At 45.8% G+C, this 22,543-nt stretch overlaps 1 protein-coding gene across 9 annotated transcripts in view; it reads right to left on the minus strand.

Moving 5' to 3' along the window:
• The window catches only part of LOC138480864 (phosphatidylinositol-binding clathrin assembly protein-like), a 1,856,059-nt gene that overhangs the window by 1,759,151 nt on the left and 74,365 nt on the right, over positions 1–22,543 (minus strand). The gene's annotated exons all lie outside the window — the stretch shown is intronic.

A 22,543-nucleotide genomic window follows, 5' to 3' on the forward strand; every position in this document is an offset into this window, starting at 1 on the left:
AATACAACTTCTAAAACATGTATGAGCGATTAGGAAGATTTCTGTCTTTGTTCAATTCACTTTGATGTTCGATATATCCCAAATCGGAGGAAAATGTCCATTAAGTGGTTGAAGGAGTCTTCCAGGTTACAAAGGAACAGTAGCAAATCACCTGCATATAATAAGACTTTAGACACATACCTGCCACACTTAATCCCATCCACTTTTTCATTTAGCTTAATTGGCATTGCCAATGGTGCAATAAAAATGTAAAAAAAGCTGAAAAAATGGGTAATCCCTGATTTGTTCCTCGTTGAATCTCAAAACAATATAGATTTTGACCCATTTACCAGGACCTGTGATTTTACAAATTTCAGTTATGTCCAATTAACACTAACAGCCATCAAAGGTTCACATAAGTACCTATTTAAATGTGGAACATCAATCGCTTCCCTTACAGTATCATGGCTATATCGACCACAAATTAGAACAGTCTGATTTTGATGAATTATCCGAGGCATTATTGAGCTTAATCTAGTGGCAAACATTTTTGCTAACAGCTTGACGGCTACATTGGGCAAGGAAATGTGTCTATAATGTGCACACATTTATTCCCAAGCCAGACAAAGACAATACAATACAATTAGGTCAAACTGCATAGATTCTGGTACTTATCCCCCCCTTTAATAATTTCATAGTAAACACCCAACCAGAAGAACTCAGAATCCTACAGCACATTTAGTGACTTACTATCGGGAACCCGTCAGGACCTGGGCTTTTACCCCTAAGTGTACATGCTATTGCATTCGACAAGTCATCCTTGGTAAGAGGTGCATCCAACAGCTCAACATTGAATTGCTGCATTCCAGATAACCAAGCTCCTCTAAAGAAATCATTTTTCCAGTTCCGGTGGCCGAATCCACAGATTTATATAAAGCTTCATAGAAGACCCTAAAAAGATCCTCAATGTTCACATTTTTTGTCAGAGCCTCACCATCCTCTGACAACAGATGTAATACTTTTTTTTATTCTATCTTTTTAAGTCTACTTGCAAGCAAGGAACCAGACCTTTCCCCAAACTCCCATTAGGATTGCCTAATATGGAACAAGGCCCTTTCCGATTTTACAGTTCGTCATTAATTCAATTACTTTCTGGCGCCGCTCAGGTCTGCATCCCTAGGTCTGCCTTATGGCTCATTGTAACTATTCTCTTCGGCTTCCCTCTATGCACATAGTATTTCCTCTTCCTGGATTCTGAGCTTAAGATCTGAGGAGTAACTAATAAGGTTTCACCAGATGGAGAACTTCAGAGGCTTCCTAAAAAACAAAAATATCAGATCCCTAATTTCATGTAAAGAAAGAGGGGATTCAGATGGGTTTTGGAGCTTAGTCTCGGTGGGGGAGGGAAAGGGACCCAATACGCTGCAAGACTATTACAGAGCAAGGCTGGATCGAACGCTATAGCAGTCTCTATGGGGTGGAGGGGGATGCGTCTGGTAAGATTAGCCCCGACGAGACATGCACTGCGGGCAGTGCGGTTTCAAATTATTAACCATTGAGATTAACATGTGAGGTGGGAAAAGCATTCATGTGTCAGAAGCTGGGTAAGGCACCTGGCCCAGAAAGGGTACCCATCAACTTTTAAAGGAATGAGACTGTAGTCGGAGCTCCATATCTAACAAGGTTGTTTAATGTAACTGAGCATGAATGCGGTACAAGAGTACTGGAGAAAAAGAACGGAGCTGATCTCAATTTATAAAAAAGGCCCCAGAGATGACCCCTTGAATTATAGACCCATTTCACTCTTGGATGCAGGGGGAACGTTTTTGCCAGGGCAGTAGGAGCACATCTATATATTCCTGGGCAAGCAGCGGGTCAATAATCAATCACTGTCAGGTGGGATTTTCGGACGGACTGAGCACGGTCGACCAAAGTTTTGAATTAAGGGTGGTGTGCGACAAGTATGCAGTCCTGAGAAAAACGAGTGTGTATGCAGTCTTTGTGGATCTGCGCACTGCCTTTGATACAGTCCCTAGGGAGCGTATCTGGGAGACATTGAGGAATCATGGTATCCCGGATCCCTTGCTGGCTGCAATACAGAGTCTATACACCGCAAATACTGCAGTGGTCAGATGGGGCAGTGATGGGGGAACCTCTGACAGCATCAGAATAACCAAGGGTGTCCTTCAGGGGTGTGTATTGGCTCCTATGCTCTTTTGTCTGTTCATCAATGGTGTGGTAAATGTATTGCTGGCAGTTCAGATGGATGCACCGACATTAGCAGGGGAAAAGATTCCAGCCCTGTTCGCGAATGACGTGGTTCTGTTATCTTCGACACCCATGGGTGTCCGCCAACAGCTGGATATATTCACGGGTTTTTGCAAAAGGAACACTCTGGTTGTGAACGTCACAAAGAAAAAAGCCATGATTTTTAATACTAACAGAAGGAGAAAGCAAAAGGAATTAAATCTGGGCCTGGATGAAGGGGCGATTGATGAACAGGTTGCTACATACTGATATCTTGGGATAAGAGTAATGGCACCAGTGACTGGGCGAGGCAGTTTGAGAAGGCCAGGCTAACGTAAGTGAGGTGTATTGGGGCGCTTGCCAGGTTTACCGCAGAGTATGGAAACATGGCTGTAAACGTTTCCCTCAAAGCATATACTGCTCAGGCACAGCAAGTAGCGATGTACAGAGCAGAGTTGTGGGGGAAGACGAACACACACACATACTGGCAGTTGTCGAAAATAAGCAATTGAAGTTACTGGGCGTGCCCACCTGCTCCCCGAGCCTGCCAGTGCGTCACAAGACGGGCATGCAGGTAATAGTCTAGCTACCAATTGCGTCCAGCCTTTTATTGGGTCCGGATGTGGTCTAACAAAAAGCTATTAAAATACAGAGAACCACTGCAGGATGCGTTATCCTAGCAAGGGGGTATGAATTAAAGTGGGCGGTTCATGTAAAGAGAAGTCCGATGGATCTGGGTATGGATGGCTATTGGACCGATCCTCACGACATTACCACACACTGCAAAGTTAGAGTTAAAGCAGCAGCGTTGGCTCTGATGTGGTGGGATACTCTGGCTAAAGCTACAATTTCTGAATCCCTAGCATGCTATCTCACAATCAAGACGGAGGAGGGGTTTGAGCTTTACCTAGATCTGATCATTTCTAAGCTTGAGAGGCCCATGTATGCGAAATTTCGATTTGGGATCCTGCCCAGAGCAGAGTTGATGCAGACGGAACGTTTAGGTCTCATCCATCTGTATCCTATGCAGGGGCGGCATGGCGGATTTGAAGCACATGATTTTGTTGTGCCCTGCGACATTGCCCCTCAGGAGGCGTTTCCTAAAGCCACTCTTTCGGGGCAATGGATGTAGATGCACTGAAGGGGCAATGGCAATAGGCCTAAATGCAGCCGATATTCCGGCAAGCCAATATCTGAAATGGGTTTGGAGGATACGTACGAGTAAACTCCAAGGTCTATGATACACATCAATTTCAATACTTCTGTTTGTATATTGTTTTTAGATGTGGATTATCTTTACCATATGTTTTCCCTTATTTTATGTATAATGATATGTGAATTTACGTGTGCTTTTATGACTCGTTTGTCGAATAAAGCTTATGAACATATGTATAAAGTGTGTAATTTCCTCCTTTATCATGTCCTTAAAAGCTACATCAGAGAGCAAGAATGTATTAAATCTCCACCCTTTATCCGCTTTGCTAATAAACATTCTACATGCTAAAATCATGTGAATATCTGCATGGTCCCATATGACTATGTTCCCTATTGTGGAACACAAAACATTTGTCAACAACCTTTTATAAAATAAAAACTAAATCGATGTGCAATGAATTGTAATAAGAACTGGAGTAAAAGGTTTGGATTCAACTGTCTTGATGGGTCTATTAATTCCAGGTCTGTATCACATATCTCAATTCCTTCATAAACCTCCCCACGGCCAGACGTGGGCTATCTAGTGACCCATCAAGTACTCTGCGAGTAGCCAGATTAAAATCTCCTCCCAACATAATACCCTTTCTTTGGAGTGTGTGGAAAACACTCCCTATCTCTAGGCAGAAATTACCATGATCTGTGTTAGGTGCATACATACTCATGAGAATAAGAGGTTTTCCATACAGAGTAATTTCCACTGCTACATACCTGCCCACAATCTATAATTGTGTTGCCCTGTACCATGCGTATATTCCGTCAAAATGGCATAGACAAACTTATTGATCTTTGATAACAGCTAAATTCCTCAAAATTATACTTATTTAAAACATAATCTATCAACTTCTAACAAATGAGTTTCCTGCATGAATACTAGGTCAGCCTTAATTTTACATGTGTTAGAATCTTTCTCCTTTTGATGGGATTGTTAATCCTTTTGACATTTCAAGATAGAAACTTCAGCTTAATACAAAAATTATTAAATTTTACTCTACACCTGCAGTGATTCAGTTGACTCACACAACACAATCAGACATAAAATGGCTCAAGAGGGCAAACATATTGGGATAACAATAGAGGACATAAAGCAACATATATGACAGACTCAGGGCACCAATATACGCCCTTAATACAATTATTACATGGAAAGTACACAGTAAATCTTATGGTCCGATTTTTTTTAAATTTCATATTCGACTCTGCAGCATGCATCTGCTGGTAACCATGTTTTTTAAATCTTATCGCATTAAGTCCCGACTCCATTAGTCATTCAGATTAAACATTCAACCCTTTTTGAACCTTTTGTATATTCCAAAGTAATATTTCACCTATTAAGCTTCTTTCTTAAGTTAAACTTTGGAAAGAACCATTTCCTTACCTTCTTGGAGTTGAATAGGAAAGTATACGAGACATCCTTTTGTTGGTAGTGGAGTTAAAATTACTGATTTAGTTCGGAGTTATCCTCCGGTTGACAGTGGTCCACACTGGAGGTCTGCTGTTGATCTAATTTCAGAGTCGAGAACCACTCATTGTATGGAGGTAAATGTATTCTTAAGAGTTCAGTAGAAGTCCCTTCACTTCCATCTTGTTCTTTCACACATATGACAGTGATGTCTGGGACTTGTATTTTGGAATGAAGCTTATAGCTTAATTGGGTGGCAAGTTTGGGAACCTATCACATGCTCTGTCCAATCCAATAATCCTGTGTCAAATTAGGTTTTGTAATTGTATTTTCTTAAATTTTTATAGCACTTAACAGTGTAGATAACAGTACAATAAAACAATGAACATAGCAAAGAAAGAAAACCTACAGATTAGTGAGAAAGAAGATGAGTTTTAAGGCAGATCTTAAAAAAGGGAGAAAAAAAATCAAGATACATAACGTTTCACATTTTTGCGCACAAGCAGAGAACCTCAGGGTCATCTTTGACTCCACACTTTCCTTCTCCGCCCACATCTGAGGTCTCTAAAAAGTAAAAACTTCCTACCGCACCTCCTCAGAGGTACTCTGCCTTTCCTCTCCTTCCCCCAGATGCTCACTGTCTCACAAGCTCTGGTTCTCTAGGTTGGACTATTGTAACAGACTCTTTCTATATCTACCTGCCTCTACTCTGCGCCCTCTGCAACTAATCCAGAACAGGACAGAGACTTGTCCTTGGCCTCAAGCCCTGGGATCATATCTCTCCAGCTCTGAAATCTCTCCATTGGCTCCAGTGGATGCAAGGATTAAATTCAAAACCCTCTGCATTGTCCACAAGGCTTACTGGGGCCTGGGTCCAAAATACCTTCAGCTATCCCTCTGCAAATACCTCCCCTTCAGAGCTCTTTTCCCCAATACCTCCAACTCCCTCAGGTTCAGTCGTTTTTCAAAGAAACAAGCTGGGGGTAGATCTCGGTCTTCGGCTGGGGCTAGATCTCGGTCTTCGGCTGGGGCTTGCCACCCTAAAACTTGAGAACCATCTCCGGTTCCGGAAGCACCTAAAGACCTTCGTCTTTGCTTCTGCCTTCGTTCCCCCTCTCCACTGCTGATCTGCTCTCTTGGAACTGTGCACCTGGCCATGCTCTGTCCCCTGGGCCCAAGTACCTGCTCACCCTGCCACCCTCCTGCACTGCCTCCTGGCCACCCCTTGCACTGGGGACTGTGTCTGTGCCCATACAGTCCCTCAAGCCCCCCACCATGTTCTTTTCTGGACTTATCAGACTTACCCAGTCTGCTGCCTTAAACACAGCACATGCCACTTGCTGGCTGCACTACCACTGTCTATTGCCTCTATTATCTATTTATTTTTATTTATTGTTCTTTATCTATGTCTCCCCTGCTCTGCACTCTCCACTCTCCCCTTCCATGCACATTTCCCCTTTCACTTTCTCATGCACTTGCGTGTTCTCAATGTTACTGGACCTAGTAAGATCGCTGTTGTGTTCTCCCCTGTTTTCCTCCCTTGCCTTGTCGCGCTCTGAAACACTTGTTTATGAGCGCGATACAAATAAAATATATCTTAAAGGAGTGTAAACGAGATGGCGCACAGGGAGAATGAGGGACCGTTAAGAGAAAAAAGGATTGGGAATTGAGCGAACGTGCTGGGGAGTAGAAAGAGATTAAAGAAGACAGATAGGGAGGGGCGAAGCCATAGATACATTTAATAACAATACATAAAAAAAAATCAAGAGGAAACTAGTTTAGGAAGAGAGCCATTGCAGAGCAGAAGTAATAGATCCACAGGAGGTTGGAGGAGGAGTGCAGAGTACCTGGACAGATGAATGATCAATTGAACAAAGAAGAGCATGTTGAGAAGCCGGGAGAACAAGAAGAGAGCAGTAGAATAGTCTAGAGAACACTATTGAGTAAATGAGGAGTTTGGTGGACTGATGTTGAACTGCTGATAGCGGCAGAAACAAGAAATAGAAGAGATCAGTGGAAAAGGAGAGTGAAGAATAAAGAATGACACCAAGGTTACGGGCTGAGGGAGGATGTAAAGTATAGGGGGAAAAGAGACTGAGGGAGGAGGTAGTAAGGGGGAAATGAGGGAGGGAATAGAAGGAACAGGGAAGAAACAAACTTCAGTTTTCAAGGGATTAGGGTAGAGATAGTGAGAGGACATACATGACTGAGTAGAAAGAAGGGAGGCAGTTAAGGAAGAGTGAATAGAGCCAGTGAAAGAACTGAAGGAAGGAAAGAAAAATTTGCAAATCATCTGCATAGAGGTAACAAGCAAAGCCAAAAGAAGAGTTGATAGAGCAGAAAAGAGAGGATTGGAGGGGATAAAAAGAAGAGGGCCCAGGACCGAGTCTTGGGGGAAACCGTGTGAGAAGGGCGAAATAGAGGAATAGAAAGAAGCCCAGGAAACAGAGAAAGTTTGTCCTGAGAGGTAAGAATAAAAGCAGTTATAAATAGTCTCAAAAGCCAAGGTCAGCAAGAGAAAAGAAGAAATGGTCGACTGTGTCAAATGCGGCAGAGAGATCAAGAAGTACAAGAAGAGAGGAAAGTTTAGAGTAGCGAGAAGTGAGTTGGTGATGGACAAGAGAACCGTTTCAGTGTGCTGTCATAGCCTAGAGCCCAACTGGAAGGAAGGTAAGAGTGAAGGCTGATAAAGAAAACCGGAATAAACTATACGCTCCAGAAGCTTTGAGAGAAAAAGGAGAAGAAAGAGAAAATATCAAAAGAGTCAGAAGTCACAGCGGAGGAAGGTAGAAGAGTATTGAGATAGGGGACTAAGGAGGGAGGAAAAAATGAACGAAAGAAGGGAGTGATCAGAGCAGTAAAGTGGGAGAGCAGTAACTGAAGCAAAGATCGAATATTGGAGAAAATGGCCTCCCTCTCATTCTGAGGACATCATCTCTGCTCTATCTAACCATTTTATGGCGTGTCTCAAACCCCATACTAGCTTCATTATACCGGGTGATTTAAACTACTGGCTTGGCCACCAAGATGATCCAAAGGGAGCAGACTTAGAAGCCACCTTGGGCTCCCTCGGTTTTGTTCAATTTAATCCTCATCCCTCTCATCAACTGGGACACACTTTGGACTGGCTTGCAGCAATGAATGTATCTATTACTGACCTAACCACCTCGCCTTGCCCATGATCAGATCATTACTGTGTTAACTTTGCAATTCAGTCGATCTTTCCCATCAAACCTAAAAGTAAAATCTCTCCTCCAACAAAGGGACGCAATTCCAAATTGCTCAGCTTCGAACAGATCTCCCCACTGGTTAGACACCTGACTAACTACCTACTCCCAGAATCAGCTCAGGAACTCTGCAATACTTATGGAAACCTTTGATGATATTACCAATCGTTTAGCTCTGGAAAAAGTTAAAAAACATAAGCTAGTCACCCCCAATAAATCCTGGTTTACCCCTGCGCTATGCACTTTAAAAGTGGCTATGCGTAAACAGTACTTTAAAAGGAAAACTAATAACTCAGCTGACCTATGCTCGGCCTACAAAGAGGCAGCCAGATTGTATAAAGTGGCTATCCTAGATGCAAAGAAGAATTTCTTTAACAATAGGATTACTGAAGCACAGTCAGAGTCCAAGGAACTGTTCAAAATTCTCAAGGAGCAAGAATCAACACCTGTCCTTGAGGTCAATGAAGTCGTAAAAAACGAGAAATGGCGCCAGGCTATCCAAGACGCTATGGCCATGAAGCTACAGGGAATCAAAGCTAATATTAGCCTAAAAAAGGCGAGCCTCCTGAACAAAGTTAACACTCTGGAATGTCAGGAGCACATTAGATGCCCCTCAATCCCGGAATTCTCTTTTTCGGCAATTATGCTGGAAGAACTGATGGAGGTGGTCAAACACCTAAAAACAACCAGTTGTCGGGGGTGATCCTTTCTCAACCATTATAAGTAAAACATGTTGCCCCTTACTGCTAGAGGCTATCTTGCAATTTGTTAATGCCTCCTTCAAGGAGAGTGCTGTACCGGACAGACTGAAACACTCCTGGGTCACACCTTTACTTAAAAAACCAGGCCTCCCCAAACAGGACCCCCTGAATTATAGGCCTATTACGAACTCAGCCTTCCTGATGAAGATTTTGGACCGAGTCGCCTATAAACAAATAGCCAAACATTTAGAAAGCCACTCTATTCTTAACTGTCGGCAATCTGGTTTCATAGCATAACATAGCACTGAAACGGCCCTTCTGGAACTAAAATCTAGGCTTTTCTCTAACAGATGTGGGAGAATCTACAATGCTCATCCTGCTGGACCTTTCAGCCGCGTTCGACCTGGTTGACCACACTTTGTTGGTCACCAGACTCGAACAAGTGGCAGCTTTTTCAATCGAAGCCTCGCAGTGGGTAGCTTCCTTTCTCAAAAATAGGGTCAGTCATGTTTGCTCAGACCTAGCCGAAGCAGACACAATCCCGATTGATTATGGAGTTCCACAGGGAGCAAGCCTTTCACCCTGTTTTTATAACATCTTTACTGTCCCCTTTTTCTCAATGCTGGTGCACGAAAACATCTGGTTCACCAACTTCGCAGACGATACCCAATGCATCATTCCCTTGACGGGAGACCATACACAAGACGAAGAGCGTGTAAATAAAGTTTACACCTGTATTGAGAATTGGATGGTACAAAATGGACTGGCGCTAAATAGAACAAAAACTGAGCTCATGATTGTGGGATCCCCAAATGGGATCTCAAAGCTTGACCGCAGGTATAGTAAAACCCAGCTTGTCGAAGTTAAACTAGACAGCTCAAGAAAGTTTAGTCACTAGGGGAGATTCTCGATCAGCACCTCTCCATGAATGCTAATGTGGGAAGAGTTGTATCAGGGGCAGCCTACTACCTAAAACCTTTCACTCACTTCAGACCCATGATCTCCCAGGCCAACGCAGAAACACTGGCGAGAGCCATAGTAGGCAGTCTGTTGCAGTCTGCTGACCGGCATCAGCAAAAAGGAAATCAGCAGGCTGCAAGTTATCCAAGATGGTGCAGCGAGGGTGGTCACGGTCCTTTCCAGGCGGGACCATGTCACACCAGCAAGAAGAACCCTGCACTGGCTACATGTAGAGGCTAGAATCCAGTACCGCCTCATTCAAGAGCCTCTTGGGCTCCCTGCCCCGTTACATTAACAAACTGATTCTGCCCAAGAGTTCCCTATGCGCACTAAGGTCACAGGATACAAAAATGCTCAATCACTAAAAGCAAGTCCCGGAAAGCAGAAAGGGGAACATTTGCCATAGCAGCCCCAATTGCCTGGAATTGCCTTCCCCTGGACCTCAGATTGGAATCGATCCTCGAGGCCTTCAAAAGAAATTAAAAACTTGGCTTTTTGAATAAAGCCCAGCTGAATCACCATCCTTCACTCCCAGCTTTCAGACTCATCTTTTTTGTTGTTTAGTCTCATCCGCGCCATGATGCCCACGGGTTCATTGTTGTGCAGTACAAATGTATTAAAGTAAAAGTGAAAATCCTGATATATGAGAAGGTGGAGAGAGAACCTGTAGTAGTAAATAAGGATCAAGAATAGAGATGAGCGGTAAAGTTGCATGGGTAGACAAGAGATGGAGATTAAAGTCACCCAGGAGGAAGGGAGGGTAGAAGATGGCAGGAGAGTAGAAAGAATGTCAAGATCGTTGCAAAAAGTGGAAAAAGGGAGACAAAATATTACAATGAAAGTAAGAGAGAGACAACAGAAGCAAGAGTAGTGGCATTTAAAGAATGAGAAGCAGGGGGGATCCTTAGAAAGGGTATAGAAGCTACAGACACAGAGGAGAGAATGCCAACGCCACCACCATATCTAGGGTCGCGGGGGTATGGGAGAAGGAGGACTCGGTAGAGGAAAGCTGTGACAAATTGTGGGACTTCACCCCTTCTCTTCAAGGGGGAGCCCACACCTGTGAAGCTAGGGATGCAAGCCCGCACCGCAATACCCTCCCTAGGGGTAGAGGCAAGTCGGACCTTGCCAGGAAAGACTTTGGGGATAAAGATTCCCGTTCCCAGGAGGAACTCACTAGAGGATCTGCAAAAGTAGCATCTTGTAACATTCCAGATAGCAGTGAAGAGAAAGCCAATATGTGTTATTGCCAACATGCAATTTAAAACCTCCTTTCAAGCTCCAATTTCACTAGGATGAAGAAGAGGATGTGTGGAGCAGAAGAGAGTCCTCAACTGAAATAGAAAAAGGAACCGCTACTTGCACAGGGGAAGCCCCACTGCTACATCAATCTAGAAAGATGCGCAGCTACATGCAGTCGGAAAAGACAGAGGCAACATGAGTGCTACTGTCGGCAGCAGGAGAGTCAGGCGAGCTGAAGCCAGACATGTGGTGTGCCGAAGCAAAGCTCAAGAAAGAAGAGGAGACAGGTGACGCGACCTCTGGGAGATCGTGGAGAACAGGAGGTCCTCATGAAAATGCCAAAATCTTTATGCCACGGCAGATTCAAGATTAGCCGATACCAGAGAGACCGGAACACCATCCACAACAAACAAAGAGGACAGGCGGACGATAAGACCAGAGACGCCAGATTCAAAAGGTAGGGAAGTCGATCCTCAAAACGAGAGCACTGGTGACGTTAAACCTAAACACGAAAGGCAACGGAGATAACGGGGGACCCGGTGGAGGGTATGAGGATCATTGTTGTAATGCTCATACTCGTCATGGTACAGAAAGGGAAAACATAAGATTAAAGAAGAATCATTGTTGGAATACTCCTACTTGTCTCAGTCTAGAGATGAGTGTTGTGCAGCCAGTACAAAGGAGGAGTGAAAGAGAAATACTCTGAGAATGACCAAAATCGTTATCAATCATAACAAGAAAGTATAAGTGAAAGAAAGAACACGTATAAAAGAGAAACCAGAGAACAAGTGGAACTTTGTAAAGAAACCTCTCGAATAAGAAGAGGGAAATCAAAGACTATGCACTATTCAAGAAGCTAAGAATTAACAGAGAAGCAAAAGATTAAGTTTATGAGGTGAGGAAAAAAGGATCAGCCCACATAGAAGGATACAAGAAAAGAAACAAAGGTCCATTACCATAATAACAGAACTATACAAACTGATCAAAAGCATCCCTAGAGACTAACTGAAGATCATTAATTGAAAAGTGGCCGAGAGATAAGTCAACCAACCTCAGGAGAAGAGACACATTCTCCTGACTAAGTTGTTAAGACTAGTGGTAGGGTCAGTTAGATTAGAGCCAGACGGTTACAGTTATAGACATTCACAGACGACTGACGAGCATCTTGGCTAGTTGCGTCAGGTAGGAATGCCTTGTAAAATAGGGAAAGCTAGGCTTTATTCATATTCTTTAATAAACATACAAGTGAAATGTCTAATCAGGATTCAGACTCCTCCTGATCTACCACAAAGTGCAGCAGGAATAGCAGTGTTGGAAGGAGACGGCCAGGTTTCTGAGAGGCAGAGGCAGTGAAGATAGAGATGCAAACCGTGCGGTTGAAGGCGCGAGAGTAATGAAGGAGTGAACAGGACCAAAGTAGGAACCCTCCTGTCCCTTGCACACTGTCTATATTCCACCAACGAGGTGGTAACTAATTGTAGGTATATATTTACATCAATTGTAACATTTTGCAAGGTGTTGTTTTTCCAATAGTTGTCTAGATAAATACTCTATGAATATAGTCTGTATAAAACAAACAGGTTTTAATCACATGTAGAGGAAATAGAACAGTAAGCAGAAACACATTCCTCAAGTTCAATACATATATGGCTTTACGCATTTCAAGGGGAGATCCCTCTTCATCAGAAGCCTGAATTGAACTGCAGTTGGCTGAAGTTGAAATAAAGTCGAGAAGAAAGAGGGAGAGTGAATTAACATTCTGTTATACATGATGACATCCATATAGTAGTTTACATACCAATACATTCAATCATAGTGTATATACATAGACAGTTATTCATACAACCTTATCTAAGTGAAACAGTACCAATCCCCTAAGAGTTCAAGAACAATTTAACAATGCATAGTTATATTCGCACCCCTGGTCAATTGAATGGACTAAGTGACCTAACCATAGTAACCGACTGAATGAGAGTGTATATCCTTAAAATTGAAAGAAATTGAATATTTCCTATAGCCTCCACATGTTTATATGGATCAAGAGGAAAAATGTGACCTGCTACAATATACAAAATGGCAATGTGCCTTATACTATATACTCATTTCTAAATACTGCCATTACCAGGACTGACCTAGAGAGGAGTATTGTTGGTATTCAAAATACCCCATGAGCATAAAGAGACAGGTATATATGTGCCTTATTCTTGTTAGAAGAGCTCACCTATCAGTGAAGAGAAACACTCGAGGTGGTCAGAGGAAGGGCGCACAGAATGCAATCACAGAGCGTCCAGTTGGTCATGAGGTACACGACTAAAAATGATCAATAGCCTAGGAATTCAGAGCAACAGAAATATACAGAGCAAACAATGAAGGCTTTATGGAACAAAGTAAAGCAAATTCTAGCTGTCCAATGTATGTGTATAAATCTTCGTATTATAGCACGGGACTCACCCTGACCTCAAGTTGTCAAGTATATTAACCAGACGGAGACTGTTTCTAGCGAGAGGAAATGCCGACATCTAGCGTGGCTTGACTTGCAAAAGAGGCGATGATCTATTGCGCGGGTAACCACTAGGCAGTTCCCCTAGGCAAGAGAATAGCAGGTTTTCCTTGCTGTCTTGGGCATAGACCGTCACCGTGCAGGATGGCAGATGAGGCAAGGCTCAGGCAGTAACCCAGACGTAGAGCTAAACAGCTCTCAGCCCCTCTGCAGCCAGGCACCACATGTTGCATGGGCGAAGTTTACTGGGTATTTAAGCGCATACACAAAGAAAGGGGAGAGTGTTTTGGGAAAGCAAAAAAGCAAGAGCGACCATCCGACAGGAGAAGAACAAGTTACCAACTGGTAACGTTCTTTCAACTGGATGTTCCTCCAACGTATTCCACATCTTTACAGTAATGTCCACAGCTGTGTACTTCGGACATTTTTTCAGCAGTGGGCGTCCTCCTTCGATGACATCGGGTCGATGTCCCTCGAAGGCCTCCGTCAAGGGTGACATCACTGGATGTTATAAATAGGACGCAGGACGCCCGTAGCCTCAGTTTATGTTTTTTCCTCCTTGACATGTGACATGCTCGTACACCATGCCAGCTGGACTGAAGATAGCCTTGTGGGAACTTAACCTGCAATAGCATAGGACATTCTCCAGAGGGGCAGGCTGGGAGGGCGATGTGGAATACGTTGGAAGGAACATCCAGTCGAAAGAAAGTTACCAGTTGGTAAGTAACTTGTTCTTCGAATAGATTGTGTGTTCCAACGTACTCCACATCTTTGACAGACTCCCAAAGCAGTACCAGAAAATGGATGAGGGAAAAGAATTTAGAATACCCAATCAGATGGCAGAATAAAAGAACTGCCTTACCAAAGGCCATATCTTGACCATGGAGCGTATCCAGGGAGTAATGTTTGACAAAGGTGTGGATAGAAGCCCATGTTGCTGCGTCACAAATATTCCTAATCGAAACTCCTCACTACAGGGCAGTGGAAGCCACCACGTCTCTAGTGGAATGGGCCTGCAACCCTTCAGGAGAATCCTTGCCCGCCAATCGGTAACATTCAGTAATGGGGAGGATAATCGACCTGGACAACGTCTGGTTGGTAACAGTCTGGGCCAATCAGTGTCCAGCATACCCCACAAAGAGTTGATCATCCACTCTGATCCTGGACATCCTAGAAATATAAAAGCTCAGCGCTCTCCTGCGGTCCAATCTATGGAGTAGCTCCTCTTCCTTATCAGGATGAGGAGGAGGACCGAAAGGAGGAAGTACCACTTTCTGGCTTAAATGAAACTCGGACACTACCTTAGGTAGAAAGGAAGGATGTACCCTCAGTACAACCCTATCCTTATAGAACACAGTAAAGGGTGGCATAGATGAAAGTGCCTGCAAGTCACTCACTCAGAGAGGATGCAACTGGAACCAAGAATACTGTCTTGAAAGACAACAGAGTGCTAAGCTTCAAATTGAGCACCCATCAGGAATTTCAAGACCAAATTGAGATCCCAAACCAGCACCTGAAACGTGGACGGCAGGAACACATTAGTGAGTCCTTTTAGAAATTGGGAAATCAAAGTAATCTTAAAATGAGAAAATTCTTCAGACGAGCGCTTGAAGATAGACGGCGCCGCCAGGCAACCTTTAATGGTACCTACTTGAAGACCCATGTGGGCCAAAGAAATCAAGTGTCCTCTGCACCAGTCACAAAACTTATGTCAACGGTACCAGGATGTGGCTGGCGGCCGCCGGGCCGAAAGCAACACCTCCATCACGTCATCCAGGAGGTCCCCATCCTTATATCTCAATCTTTCAGATAACAAGCGTGAAGGTTAAGAGTCTTGACCTCTGCTTCTAGATGGAGACCCCTCACCCCCCCCCCCCCGGAGAGATTTTATATGGGATACATTACTTACCGTAATCGTATTTCTGATGCTTGTATCTGCTTAGATTCACATGCTGTGCATAGGCCGACATCTAGTGGAAGCTGCAGAGTATTACAGTTTGTTTTTCGAAACCCGAAAATGGGCGTCGACACAAGGCGTGCCAGTAATACTATCCCTAGTGTGACGTCCACTGTACCCATGATCCCTCACGCGTCTAGGGCCCTCAGATTGTATTTTTTCTGACATGAGGTAGCATGAGGAGTAGCGCGAGTACAGATTATCCAAGCAGATAGATAGAAAGGTACGACTACCAGCAGCCATGCGCCTTCTCTCAGAGGGGAGGAAGGGTGGGTAGCATGAGAATCTAAGCAGATACAAGCATCAGAAATATGATTACGGTGGGTAATATAATCCCTTCTGAGGCTTGTGGAAACTGCTTAGATCACATGCTGTGCATAGATTAGCGAGCAGTGTTAGAAGAAGGAGGTGGGATGTGAGTAGGGTCATGAGCAAATAAATGTCTTAGAACCGCTTGTTCCACTTGTGTATCTGTCTTGGAATGGGTGTCAATGCAGTAGTACTGAGTAAAAGTGTGAATAGAGCTCCAAGTAGCTGCTTTGCAAATGATGTCAAGGGGTACATTTGCAATGAAAGCCAGAGTGGCCCAATGCCTCTTGTAGAGTGGGCTCTTGGCATGAAAGGCAGAGTTTTTTCAGAAAGGGAGTAACACAGCTGGATACAATTTATAATCCACTTAAAGATGGCACCTTTAGAGACGCAATCTCCCTCTCTGCCTGTAGCTACCGAGACAAACAATTGGTCCATTTTCCTTAGCGGTCTGGTTTTGTTTACATAGTATAGGACCACCCTACGCACATCTAGGATGTGTAGTTTCACCTCAGCCGAGCTTTGGGGGTCTTGGAGGAAAGCCGGAAGCTCGATGGACTGCTTAACGTGGAATTTAGAAATAAACTTAGGTGAAAACCTAGGGTGTGTACGTAAAACCAGTTTATATTTATGAACAGTAAAGAAAGGATCCTGCACTGACAGAGCCTGAATTTCACTGACCCTTCTTATAGAAGTAATTGGTACTAACAAGTCAGGTGTTTGAGACTGCTTTGCGAGAGGCATGCCGCCGCCTCTATTGGGCTGCCTCTACCCTTCCCGCGTCCCCTTTTGTTACCACTGCCATAACCTTGGGTTATTCCATGGTGTACCCTGCCCCTGGGAATAGTTGGAGCCCCTTTGTGAATTTTGGCTGCGTGGGCGACGAAAATTGCAATTCCTCTTTGATTAGGGGGTTTGTTGGTTAACTGGCCCAGGGATTTGAGAGTCTTGTACTCATCTTTGGCATTTTTTTAATGCGTCCTCTACCGCCTTGCCAAACAGTAGATCAGGCTCTACCGGTTTGTCTATTAAGGATGCTTGGGTCTCGGGTTTAAAGCCAGAGTGTCTTAAAACAAGCATGCCTTTTGATAACAGTGCTCTCTGCTATCAGTCTGCCGGCGTTATCCGCGACATCAAAGGTTGCCTTAAGGATGCAACCGGACCGGCTCTTCCCTCTGACGCAACCTGTGCCAACTGGCTTTTCAAAGGTTCCAGGGTGGAGTCGATGAGTGCCGCCACTTCTTCCCACTGATGGCAGTTGTAACTCGCCAGCAGGGTGGTGGAGTTGGCAATCCTTGCTTGGTAGGCGGAAGTGGAGGCCACCTTCCTTCCAAAACCCATAGATCTTTTTGCTCTCCTTGTTGGGGGGAGCTTCAGACGATGATAGGGGCGTTCCCGCCCTCTTTCGGGTATTAGTCACTACCAGGTAGTCTGGTTTCAGTGCCCCCTTATGTACAGCGGGTCTGACTGGGCTGCCCTGAACAGTTTTTCGATCCTGGGGTTTACTGCCCTGGTGAGATTGGGATTGAGAAGGGAAGGGTCTATTCTCCTTTGTATAGGCTTGAGAATAGGGATGGCCTGGGCAACGGGTCTCTCTTCTCCCACTAGTTCCTCAGCAAAGTCCCTCCCCTCCTGCGCTCCCTGGGTATCTATGCGGAAGTGTTCTGCCGCTCTAGATAAAACCTCATTTAAGAGGTGTTGGTTGTCGACATGAGAGTTGGTAACTGGAGGTTCTTTGCCTACTGGGGAGTCTACTCTGTAGGCTTCTGGGTCATCTTCGTCGTCCTCTTGGTCCTCGTCATCCCATAGTAATCCATCCCAGTTTGGTCGTCCAACGTGGCCAATTCTGGATCCTTGTGTAATGGATCCTCCGCATACTGAGAGTATGGCTGTACGTAGAAAGGATCAGAAGACCGACTTTGCGTTGGCGCCCCAACTCAAGGTTTCTTACCAGGGGGTTGCGGTTCCCTAGACCCTGAGGGGGGGTAGCCCGTCAGGGGTATAGGAGAGGAAGTGCTCTGGATTCATGGCATAGAAGTCTGCTAGGGATGACATTCTAGACATAACTGTCTATATCCTCACTTGACCATTCTTTGGAGCTGGGGATTACCCTTTACAGGAAAAGGGTTTCCCAGCCATATCGTGACTGGACCTATGGCCTTGTGCAGGGGTCTTGGAAATCTTTACAGAAGACTGTGACCTGTCTTTATGTTTCTGTAGTGCAGAAGAAGGCGGAGAATGTATCTTCTGCTGCTTTCCCCCCTCCCTGTGGATGGAAGAGTGCTTCCCTGGTGTTTTCACCTTTTCGGAGCTTTTCGACGCCTGCCGTCGAGATTTGGGGGTAGTGTCCCTTTCCTTAGAGTGTGTAGGTCGGGACACGGGAGCTGCCGCCGACTCCTGGAGTGCAGCCTGGGGATGGTGGCCGGCTTCATCTTTCCGGCGAACGAACCTCTGTTACTTTAGTGAGCGAGGCACTCTTGGCAACAGTGGATGGTTGCCTGGTGTCATGCGGCAATCTTGACCGCGAACGCCCAGAGGACACTGATTCGGAGGACCGTTCTCTCTGTGCCTCTTTCCAGGACCTCGCGCGTGTGTCGAGTCTCGGTTGGACTTCGAGTGTTTAGTGGAAGTGGCGTCGCTGGGGGTGTTCCCCATAGCTGCCCTGTCGGACAACCTTCCGAGGTCGGGGGTTTTGCACTTGGCTGTCTCTCGACGCCACGTTGCCCTAGCCGTCCGATAACACAGCGTTGCTGCCATCACTGAAGGCGCCCTCCGCTTCCACGGCCTCTCGTTGCGTGGCGTGGTGGGCCCAACGTTTGATCGAACGGTCCTCTAGAGTTTTCGTCTTAACCCGACTACACGCTCTGCAGACGCCTTGGGGTGGTCCCTCGGCAAGCAGAGGTTACAGGTGGCGTGTGTCAACCCAAGGGTACTTGTGGTTGTACTTGGGGCAAAATTGGAAAGGGGTACCCTCCATACGCACCTTGTGGCAGCGGGCTAGTGTGTGTAGGAATATATATGTATATATAAATAAGAGTGTAGAGTATGTACCACCCCCCACTCTCCCTACTTGCAGGGCCGAGGCCAGAGGCCTTCCGAGGCCCGGGCTGAGGCCAGAGGCCTTCCGAGGCCCAAGGTCCGTCGTGCAGCCCTCAACGGTTGTTTTCTTCTCCGGGCCAGCGGCGAACTTCGGTGTCTCGACGATGGGATGGAGAAAATGGGGAAATATGATATTTTGCAAAATTATGGCTAAAGCCAGGGAACTCCGTGGGATGCTTCCGACCAGTATGGCGGAAAAAACAATCTGAGGGTCCTAGACGCGTGAGGGATCATGGGTACAGTGGACGTCACACTAGGGATAGTATTACTGGCACGCCCTGTGTTGACGCCCATTTTCGAGTTTTAAAAAACAAACTCTAATACTCCGTAGCTTCCACTAGATGTCGGCCTATGCACAGCATGTGAATCTAAGCAGATTCCACAAGTATATATATATATATATATATATATATATATATATATATATATATATATATATATATATATATATATATATATATATATATATATATATATATATATATATATATATATATATATATATATATATATATATATATATATATATATATATATATATAGCTCGGTAGAGAAGCTGACATGGAGGTCAGATGGACATTTCTAGCAGGTCCGGGTACCATGCTCTCCTGGCCCAATAAGGAGCAATTAGGATCATGTGGGGTCCGAACCTCTGCAACTTCCTTAGCACTTGAGGAATGACGAGGACTGGAGGAAATGTGTACAGAAGTGGGAATGACCAATCCACAACGAATGAGTCTCCTAATGCTCCTCTTGGAGGAAATTCCCTTAAGCAGAATCTCTCACACTTCTGGTTGGTACTGGTCGAGAAGAGATCCACTTGTGTGGTTCCCCAAATGGCGAAAACCTCTAGAAGGACTTCCTGAGCGACCGTGCTCTCCCTGCTTAGAGAGTCCGCTGCCGCATTCTCCTCTCTGGCCAAATGAACTGCCGAGAGTGATATTCCCTGCTGGATGGACCAGAACCAGAGCTACATCGCCTCTCTGCACAAGGGGAGTGACACTACCCCCCCTTTTTTTGTTGAGGTAATGCATGGCCACTGTGTTGTCCGTCATGATCAGGACAGTTTTCCCCCGCACAGACGGCAGAAAAGCCTTCAGGGCCAGCCTGATGACCCTCAGCTCTAACAGGTTGATGTGGAGTTTGGACTCTACGAGACCAACGACCGCTGGCGGTCAAATCATCGGCATGAGCTCCCCATCCTGTGAGGGAAGCGTCCGTCACTACTGTCACCTCCAGCCACGGTTGCCAAAACAGCTCCCCTTGCATCAGGTTCTCCTCGTTGGCCCACCACAGGAAATCCTGTGAGACAAGAGAGGAATTTGAACAGGATCCGACATCTTGCCTGAGAATTGCGACCACTGCATCTTGAGGACCCATTGCAGGGATCTCATCTTCAGCCTGGCCTCTGGCACCAGAAAAACGCAGGATGCCATGAGGACGAACAACAACATGAATTCGAAAGGCCACAGACGATGGGCATGTTGAAATTTGGCCACCATATGCACAATGTGATGAGCGCTCACCTTGGGAGGCGAGCACTTCCAAGATGTGTCCAACACAGCCCTGATGTACTGTTGCTGTTGAGAAGGTGTCAGATGCGACTTCTTGAGATAGAGGGAGAAGCCCAGCTTGTGGAGGGAGCGGCAGGTGAGACTGAGATGATCCATCGCCTGCTCAGGAGAACCCGCACGGATCAGTCGTCCAGGTAGGGGTAGATGTGAACCCCCTCGCCTGAGATACGCAGCCACCACCACCATTAGCTTGGTGAAGAACCTCGGGCAGAGGTCAATCCGAATGGCAGGACCCGAAACTGAAAGTGCGAGCTGCCAGCTGCAAACCTCAGGTACTTTCATGTGCCAATTCATCCAAAGCACAGAAAGCATCCTGTAGGTCCAGAGACACCAACCAATCCTGAAGTCGAATGGCCTGGAGGACCTGAGAATGAGTGACCATCTTGAACTTGTCCTACCTGAGAAGTTTGTTCAACCAACGCAAGTCCAAGATGGGTCTCAATCCCCAGCCTTTCTTTGGAATCATTTGGAATCAAAAAATATGGGGAATACCATCCCTTGTTCCTCTGCTACAGGCACCAGTTCTATAGTGCCTTTCTCCAGCAGGGTCAAGATTTCCTGCACAAGGAGCAGATCCGGAATCTTCAAAGAGACAGTCCCCAGTGGATTATCTACAGGCCGCTTTAGGAAGTGAAGACAGTAGCTTGGGCTATTGTATCCAGAACCCACGCATCCGAACTAATAGCTTGCCATTCTTCGAGATGCTGAGACAGTCTGCCCCCAACCGGCGAACAATGGAACATGGCCTCATGGTGGTTTAGGAGCGGCTGCGCCAGCGCCTGAAGACAAAGAGGTAGCTGCCTGAGCGGCTTTGGCACCCCCATTTCCCCGACCACCATGGGTATTTCTTCACTGACCCCTTTGACTGGCGACTCCTCTCGTCCGTCCAAAAGAGGAGTAGTAACGAAATGAACCTCCCCTCCACTGCTGTCCCCTAGGACGAAAAGGCACAGGTTGATGCACAGCTGTGCACAAAGATTTAGCCGCAGCCTTTGAGATCTGCAACCTCTCAAGGCTCTCGTCAGCCTTGCTGCCAAACAAATGTGCGCCATCAAAGGGCATGTTCAAAAGACGGGCTTGCACATCCGGAGCAAAACCTGACTTCCACAACCATGCAAACCTGCGTATTACAGTGCTCGTAGCCATGGATTGGCCAACACTGTCGGCCGTGTCCAATCCTGACTGAAGGGATTCACACATGGCATCCTTGCCATCTTGCACGAGAGCAAGGAACCCATCCCTTCTTCCCCTATGGGAATATGCTCAGCCGCTAGACAAACAATTCCACAGAGTGTGTGAAAATCTTGCTAAGGCACAAGTGGAGTTGACACTGCATGCCCAACCATCGAAGCGTTTGTCGTCCCTATCAGGAGGGATGGTAGAGTACGCCACCTGCCTCGAGGAGGCCATAGCAGACTGAACCGCCAAACTCTCAGGAGTGGGGTGAGAGGAAAGGTAGCTGGGGGGGTTGCTGCTGGAAGGGCGGTATTTTTTAGTTAACAACTTGCTAACTGCCGGAAGAGGATCCGGTGACTGCCGAGCAGCCGCCACCCTTTTCTGCAACGTCAAATCATCAAAGATGCTCAGTAACCCTAGCCATATGTCTCCTATAGGATGACTCATATTGAGCCCCAGGCTCAGGCCTGCCAAACTCCACCTCCGGAGAAGTGTCCAAGCCACTGGCATCATGAAGAGATAGACGTAACTCTTCCAATTGACTGTCCCCGGAAAAGACAGGAGCCACATCAGGCTCAACAGGGTCAAATCCCAAATCCAACCTCTCCACATCCTCATCGATGTCATCCAGAGGGAGAAAAAAACTCAGACTCACAGACTGAAGTAGCCTTCCTTGGAGGATCCACAGCACCAGGGACCTCCATCTGCAAATTCCAGCCAAAAGGCCCCCGAAGGAGTTGAGGGCGCGGATGTCGACAACAGCGCCGAGGGCTGGTGTGAAGGCAAAGCTTCGACATCTGTATATGATGGACACAGCGCTGACGCCAACCTCGAGCCCTTACCAGGTTGCTCCAGTTTTGCTGGGGACGAAAACCGAGACCTGGATGCAGCACGTTTCTGGCAATCAACTTGAACCTTGTTCTAAACGGGACCTCGAAGACTCCCGATGAGTATAGCG

This window comes from Ambystoma mexicanum, chromosome 5p (assembly GCF_040938575.1).
Source record: "Ambystoma mexicanum isolate Mex_15411 chromosome 5p, UKY_AmexF1_1, whole genome shotgun sequence".
Taxonomy (NCBI): Eukaryota; Metazoa; Chordata; class Amphibia; order Caudata; family Ambystomatidae; genus Ambystoma; species Ambystoma mexicanum.